At 40.7% G+C, this 8,621-nt stretch overlaps 1 protein-coding gene across 1 annotated transcript in view; it reads left to right on the top strand.

Annotated features, from left to right (window-relative positions):
- The first annotated feature begins 973 nt into the window (after positions 1 to 973).
- Positions 974 to 8,621, top strand: part of LOC103360016 (heparan sulfate glucosamine 3-O-sulfotransferase 5) — a 53,383-nt gene continuing 45,735 nt past the window's right edge. Inside the window, exon 1 of the mRNA XM_008285636.1 lies at positions 974 to 1,053. The gene's annotated coding sequence lies outside the window, so the exon portion shown is untranslated. The remainder of the gene's footprint in view (positions 1,054 to 8,621) is intronic.

The raw sequence follows: 8,621 nt of genomic DNA, 5'->3' as shown, positions 1-8,621 counted from the left end.
GGATGACCATACGATTTGTTTCATGACTTCTTGTGCTTCTTGTGGCTGAACATAGTTCTTCATGACTTGCTTTTTCTGCCGCAGAATTGAATTTTGAAGCAATCAGATGCCTCTCTGATGGTGCTGCATCATGGATCTGAACATTTTTTAACAGGATTGTCTATATGCTGTACGGGACAAAATAAACCCGCAATTTTGTCTTGCTCAGACTTTTCATACTTGAGATGTATGCTAAGGTGGATATTTACAGTTAAAGTATACTTGTCAGTGTTCTCTGATGGACAAACTGTACAAATTAGACTTTCCTCTTCCGTATTGGCTGATGTCTATAAAGATTCTAATATTTCAGTGATAAGTTAATACTGGACTTTAATATTGACCCACTTATCCACTTATCCAAGAGCTCAGTCCCACTGGCTCCAACCCTCCACAGGATGAAGACGAGCATAGTTAGTGGATGGATGGATTGGTTTTTAGCATCACTGACCTTCGGTGAGAGTTGTCCTTTGCAATGCTTTGTTTGAAAAGTTTGTGCACAATGGTGGTCGTGTTTACGTCAACCCGGACTCTGACTTTCAAATATGAAACTCGTTTTTTTCAAGAGCATCCACAAACTCGCCAGGGTGCTTTTCTAATCAGCCAAAGAGAGGAACAATTTTACACAGACGGGTTGTGTTTTATTCTCATCTGTGGGTATATTTGAACTGAGCACGCAGTCTTGCCGCTGCATGCCAGGCACTGATTTCCATTTGTCATGCAAACTAAAAAGTGGATGAACCTTTCCCTGGGCTCAGGAGCTGAAAATCAGTCGGTGGGTTTGTTCAGACATTTCCACGGTGTGATGCTTTGTAATTCAAAATGGGTGGAGGCAGGACATTTTTCATTTAACTCCGTGCTCCGTGTGCTCTTAGCCAAATAGAAGTGAAATTAGTGATCGTTGGTTTGGTTTGGACTGAATTTCTCATTCTGTGTTGCAGATACCAGATGTGCGCGTGTGCATGAAGACGTATCCAGGTGCAAAACACCACCTCTGGCAGTCATGAGGAATAGAGGGTACGTACTGATCTCCTCACATCACAACACCTCGCTCCCTTCATCCTCAGCTGAGCGCTCAGACGAACACACTCCGGCTGCTGTGTGAGATGTGATGCTGACAAGTTAAGAAACTATCTGGAAGAAGTAAAATCCCATCAGAATGCGAAATGATCTGTTTGATGTAGTGGACAGTCAGCGTCCTGTGGAATGTGAAATGCAGTTCTAAGTTTTGTTGCATACACACACTGGTTATGTAGTTTGACACCAGGGAAGTAGTTGTACACAAGCTACCAATGTGCCCTACTGCACTGCAAAAACAGCTCAAGGAAGAAAGAGCTGAATGCGTTGATCAGGCCTCCAAACTCTCCAGGTCCCAATCTGATTTAACACGGTGATCAACAGAGGTCCCACTCTGCAACCCAAACGATCCACTGGCAACATGGCGGTTCCACCTTCAAAAGGTCCAGGGCCGGATGCACTCCGGCTGTTTGGGCTCAACAAAAATAAATTAACGCAGCAGCTTGCATCATGTTTTAGCATTAAGACAACTTTTATTGAAGTTTTTTCCTCTGCAGAGGACATCAGTAATATTTAATTTAGCACTTACTTAGTGACTGGTCTTTACATGAACTACTCATAAAAATTCAGTTTTTCACATTATTTCAAAAGAGTCTTGAGCACAAGTTTTCAAGTTGGCAAACATTTAAACAATGAACTTGATCTAATTACATTTTCTTCTGTAGTTTTTGACTTTTCATGATTCCTTTTTCATGTAGTGCTTTTAAGAAATTCATGAATTCAACGTTAACATAGCTAGTGATTAACTTTTTTTATTTTCAACCGCATTTGTCTATTTCACACACATTACATACAGTGTTTTATTGTTGAAAGCAAAAACAACCTAAATTCAAATTATCCTACAAGTTACAAACATATTTGTACAATGAAACTTTCTCGTTCTTACCCACTAGTTTGCTAAACTTACGAGGAGGATGGTCAAATTTCACTGCTGAATACGACTAGCATTAGCTACACAACATACAACATACATATTCCAATGTATTCCATCAACTGTGTCGGCAGGTGTAGCCTAAACTCTGTACCGGAGTCCACTGTTGATTGCATGATAACTGAAAATATTCCCAAAAGTCGATGCTTGAGTGAATTTTATTTCTGTAATACTCACCTTGAAATATCCACTGTATCCTATTTACCTTCTGACACACAGTCTTAACTGCATGGAACTAAACTCAAGATGAAAAGAATTAAGCTATCGAGCCAAATGTATTATTATTATTATTATTATTATTATTATTATTATTATTATTATTGATACATTTAGTTTTAAATCAACGAACGCAGAAAGCAATAGCAAGTCAATGCAATTAACAAAATTAGTGTGTTGACTCAACGCATTGAAATAATGTTTGCATCTTAAAAGGTTTCAATAAAATTTTGTCATGCAATTATGCATTTAATTAAATGGTGGGAATGGCTCCTTTGAATTATTGTTGTTTTGATGGCATGAGGGTGACTCGCACAATATCTGGCAGCTGGTTTTAAGGTTGCAGCTTATGCATGTACCAGACTTAAAGAATCTACTGCTATTGTCTTGGTGAGACAGACCAGAGGCCGCCCTCAGAGGTCTTGTGGAGTCAATCTTCCAGTGGATCGGAGTTTTTCTGGTGGCAGGCAAACTAGCAACAGCATATTAAGCAGGAGTATTTGTAGTATTTTGCCTCTTTTGTGTGTTTTTAATAGTAATATATTGGTCTAATATAACATCTTCTGCCTGGCACACATCAGAACATGGTGCTTCCCTACCTGACCTTGATTTCTCACCTTCTCCTGCCCACTTGTCCTGGTCAGATGGCTGATGAGATCCTCTGCTGCTCCTCCTGGCACGTACTGTTAGTTTAGTACCAACCTCAGCTGGCCGGGGGTAGAGTTGAGCGTAGGTAGGCAGAGCAGTAAATCCACACAACGCTCATCCATCAAAGTGTTGGTGTCTCAGCTCCCTCCCTCGCTGCCTCCTTCCCTGCAGCTTAGCAGAGCTACGTCCCTCCTTATACACATTCCGTGGCACATGATTAATCCTACCTCTCATATCTCTTCTCATGTGTCAGCACCTCCGTTGCTTTATAGGCTTATTCTAAAATGAAGTGACAGGTCCGCTCTGAAATATCACCAAATTAAGACTGCTGGCATGTGTAAACAACGCAAATATGCACCGAAAACCACAAATCAAATGGAGGGCAGAGCCTACGTCTCCTATTAAAACTTTGTTGACCCTGTAATATTTAAAGGTTGTTTTTGTGCGGTTGAGCTTTTTCAGCTGATTCTACATGAGTCATCTCTCAGCCGATGGATGCAACTTGTGATTCCGCCTGCATTCCTTCCTGAGAAATTATTTTCATAAGTCACACGTGGCATTATTACAGCGCGGCTCGCAAATAAATGGGAAAACATTCGATCTAAACAGGCTATTTCACTCGTATGATTGCCTTTACGTACAAGAGAATAATAGAAGTCATCTAACAGACTTATTTACACAAAGTAAAAGACACTGTGGCCAGAAAGTAATGTTGTAAGGTTTTGACTGCTGGTAAAACATGTTGTGTTGCCTATTTCTGTTCATTTACCTGCAGTGATTTACAGCACCTGTCTTTTTACAACATTCAGCATGTGGTAGGAACCATCATGCTTTGAGTTTGCATTAATGGGGCATTTTTATGATGGCGCCATTGTTGGAATAATTAGAAACAAGCCCTAAAAATCTGGGAAAGTTTTTGTATAAGACTTGCAAGTTGTTGACTTTATATATGCAAAAACACAATGGACGAAATAAATGTTTGATTGATGGTAAAAAAAAAATAAACAAACAAAAAAAAGACAGTGATCCAAGATTACATATTCCATATTTGTGACATTACTGAGACTCTTGTAGACTGAGTGTTGACCAAATTGATCCAATTGCGATAATATAATAAGTCATTTTGTGTGGTTTCACTGTTTTACAGCTGCTCTTTTGTGTTTAGGAACAGCATTTTTTGGACAAGTGCGCATCACATGATCAACATAAGAGTTTGAGATTAAGTCTGCCTCTTGAATAAAATGGCGAACAACCACTGTCTACTGCTGTAAATATGAGAGGATTTTGGGCACTGCCTTTATGCAAAGCGACGTCCACTTGGAAAACGATTCATTTGTTGCGGCATCGCTTTGTAGCTGACAGTCGGTCACTGGTGGCAGTCCAGGATGTAGTTGCCTAGGTAACTATGTTCTATATTACCACCTCCGAATGCTTCTGAGTCCAGCTGGTTGGGATTTGCTTCACACGTTACAATTCGCCCTCTCAGTTCACACATAAAACAACTTATAGATCAAAGCTGTAACTTTTTCAAAAGTGGGATGTGATATTGATATGAGTTGTTAGTGCAGTTGTAGAAAACGGTAGAAGCCAAAGTTGCATCCCCTGATGCCTCGTGATAAACCTTTAGGGAACTCAGTGAGGGCGTCACATGTCAGTCAACGGTATCCTTTGCTTCCACTGGCCTTAAAGTTGAGATTAGTTTCACTTGGTAGCTGCTCATTTCACATCGCCATCGGTTAACTCCTTTGGCGTTGCTACATGCTGCTAAATTTCGTTGATATATCACGGTTTGTGGTCACCACATCGATGCTGAACACATCTTCACCCTGTGGTAAATAGAGGACTCAAATCACTCATAAACTGCTAGCATCAATCTCCAGCTGTGCGCAATGTTTCCAACCAGATCTAGATTAATTGATGTTACATGCATATTTTTTGATATTATACAACTATTTACATCAATACAGAAAAAAATATTTCAAATTTTGGCATAACTACTAAAAAAATGAGCTGCTATCTTCTTAAAATGCGTCTGTATCTGCCTTTAAAGTAAAAACTCTTTAATGAAGGTTGTTGCACAAACTGAAGTTTCATGAGCAGAGGAGATACAGAGACATTCAGTGAGAAATACTGGAGTCTCTGCAGAGGGAGGAGAGTTAAAACGTTCCAAGAAGTTGCTGGATTTGTAGCTTTAGTCTCTACAGGGATCATAAAATTTGCCAAATCTCGCAACAAAGTCTGTACGCTGGCAACACTGCAGGTTGAAACTACATAAAGCTTAAATCACAGCTTTGGCCATTTAAATGCAGAAGTTAAAATAAACACTGAGACGGATTTATGCTAATTTAATAGGAGTTCAGTTTATGACAAGAGCAGCATCTTCACAACATGATTCATTTAAGTTAAAAAAATTTCCCTTCAGGAGTAGAGCTTAAAAAAAATTGTCAGTTTGAAGTCACAGAAAGTTTTTGCAGGTTTGTAGATGAAGTGAGACTCTTGAATGTGGAGGGGAAAAGAGGAAAAATATCTCTGGAGCTGGAGATGTGAGCGTGCAGCCCGAGTTCTCTGAAAAGCCTTCACCGGCTTCTGAGGCTGCCTCGCCTGCATATGCATGAAGTCAAACGCTGTGAGCGGATGGAAGTCGCTGAAAGGAAATATGACAAGCTTCATCATACGAGCGCGCACACTCGGGCTCAAGATAATGCACATGTACACGCACACAGACGCCGATCTAGTTGAATGTACGGTGCGGCTCCGAAAACCAGCTGTTCCACTGTGTTTAAATTATCACCTGTCAGCACAAATTTAGCCTGATCCTGAAGGAGCTGAAATTTAAATTTTCAGATCCGCCATACTGTAGAAATCACCCGCCACCCCTCCTCCTGCTGTCATCCATCATAAAGTACAGGCAGCGGAGGTCTAGCCATTAATTTTTCCTCGTTTCCTTTTAAGATCACAGGGGTTTAGTTCAGTTTTACTGAACAGCTCTGCATCGTGGCTAAAGATGAAAAAATGTGAAGATTTTAGAGACAAAAAGGGGCTGCCAGCTCGTCAAATTTTAACAAACACGACAAACCGCTAAATGTGTTATTTTGTCTTTATTTATAGATAAATAATACAGATAGTTTCTCCTTTATCTCATAAAGTATTTCTCTTGTGGTCCATGTAGATTCAACATTAAGCAAATATTCAATTTGACTTTTTTACGCAAACAATAAAAGTAATGACTATATAAACGCTACAAACAAACCTCGTATATATATGTATGTGAAAGGACGAAATCACTTATAGGATATAAATGCAAAACCAAGAAGACAGTAAAAATCTTGTCTCTTTGTGGACACCAAAGATGTTGCTTTGTGCGATGACGTGCTGTGTCCTCCGATCAGAATTTGAACCAATGAAATCTGTCAAGGGTGAAGCTATTGCATGAGTTATTCATTGTTTCTTTATCCACCTATTTTAAGCCTTCTTTTGTGGATTCTGGATTCACCTGTGACAGCAAAATCCTTTTATAAAGGTGAAGTAGGGTTCGTTTTACTCATGTAACAACAAAGAATGTATAGCCTTGTAAACCAATACAAACTCTGATTATGTGGGACCCAGCAGATTCTTGGTTCAGACATGATGTTCAGTTACTTTCAGTCTGTGTTTTTTTGGGTAAATGCTCAGGCTGAATTCAAAACTTTTGGTCCTTTCTGGCGTTTTACCTGAGGCCTTCTTCTTCTTCTCTTTCCTTGTCTTGCATGAAGTGCAGCCATAAAGGCCACAGGTTAGGCTCAAGCATTTTCACTTAAGCTGTGGAGTTTTTTAAGCCAGGCAGACAAATCTCGCACAACAAAGAGCAAACTGTTTGCAACACTCACATCCAAGCACAGTGTGCAAACTCCACCATGACTGTTAGGGGAGCTCACTTGTATGTGGTCAGAAATGACAGATACAACATTTAATTTAGGGTTTTTGTGATTATTGATGAAAAGTAAGTGCTCCTGCCTGCTTTCAGCACCATGGAGGCTTAGGTTTGTTTTTCTATCATATTTTAGAGAGTTCGTTTTAACCTGATCTTTGAGTTAAGGGGAACAAAGTGAGGGACTGCTCCTCTTTGTGTCCTGCTGTTGCAGCTCCACAATTTGATTGGTGATGGAAACACCAGCATGGATGCCAGTATTTTTATTAAAGGGAATCAAGACCTTTACTCAGTACCCTGATGCATGAATCATAGTTCAATAATAACTCTATTTGAAGCTTGATTCATGCTGATGAAGATACAGTAAAATAGAAAATCCATGGCAAAAGTAGCATACTGTCAATATCTTAGAGACATACCAAAATTAGATTGCACCATTTCTTTTATCCTCACACGGTCACACTATAACTCAATGTATCACCCTCACAGACGAAGCCGTTAACATTAATTATCTCGTAACAATGGCACTTGTCAAGGTCTGGAGTATATTAGACGATATGTGAACAGCTGGTTCTCGTATAGTCGCCATGTTGGATGTGGGAGAAATGGGCAGATGTAAAGACCTGAACAATTTTGACAAGGGCCAAATCATTACAGCCAAACAGCTGGGCGAGAGCATCTGTGAAGTGACAAACCCCTGTGGGGTGCTCGCGATCAGCAGTGGTGAGTATCTGCTGACAGTGGACAGAGGATGGAGCAGCCACAAGGTGTTGTGGGATGTGATTGAACTCATCTTATCCACAGCAGCTTCAATTCACAACACGCAGGAGCTGATGTCTTGGTGTAGGATACCACTGGGAACCATCAGATGTCTTCTTAGAGTCAAGGCCCCGGTGCATCAGAGCTGTTTTGCCATCAATCAAAGGGCCAGCAGCATATTAGACAGGAGTGTTTTTAAAGTTTTGGCTCATCTGTGTGTCACATGCTTTTACTTTAATATAAAATTGAAGTTTGGAACTAATGCGCTTAAGTGTAGTGAGATATAGACACAATTAGGGATGTCCTGATCAAGTCTTTTTTTTAAAGGGTATTTGCTGATTCTTGGTACCATTGTCCTAAATAATATATATGTCTAATATTGTGGTTTAGCTGTAGCACCTAGTTGTGTCACCAGGTGGAGCCTCTTACAGTTTAATCCTGTTGTGACTGAAGGAGACTGGCACTTGTGTTTTGGCGTTGTGAGCATTGTGGGAGATTTTACGAGTAAAGAGGCATCATGACAAAGTCTTCTGGGCTGCTTAATGACCTACGGCTAAAGCTTGTTTTGCATCAAGCTGAAATTCATTAGGACGTGGTTCTTACATCCCAGTGGCATATGTAATGCTCAATGTTGTGGCCTGTAATGTGCCTGTGGGTTTGCCAGCAATGCTAGTGCAAGTAATCAGTAAAAAAATGTCCATCCATCCATCCATTATCTATACACCGCTTAATTCTCACTAGGGTCGTGGGGGGGCTGGAGCCTATCCCAGTCGACTTAGGGCGAAGGCAGGGGACACCCTGGACAGGTCACCAGTCTATCGCAGGGCTACACTTAGAGACAGACAACCAAGCATTCACATTCACACCTACGGACAATTTAGAATCACCAATTAACCTCAACATGTTTTTGGACCGTGTGGGAGGAAGCCGGAGAACCCGGAGAGAACCCACACTGCACGGGGAGAACATGCAAACTCCACACAGAAAGATTCTGGTGCCCCCACCGGGACGCGAACCGGCAACCTTCTTGCTGCGAGGAAACAGTAG

Source organism: Stegastes partitus, unplaced genomic scaffold (genome assembly GCF_000690725.1).
Source record: "Stegastes partitus isolate 25-593 unplaced genomic scaffold, Stegastes_partitus-1.0.2 Scaffold411, whole genome shotgun sequence".
Classification (NCBI taxonomy): Eukaryota; Metazoa; Chordata; class Actinopteri; family Pomacentridae; genus Stegastes; species Stegastes partitus.
The sequence above is the reverse complement of the archived record's forward strand: the minus strand, read 5'-3'. Positions and strand labels throughout refer to the sequence as shown.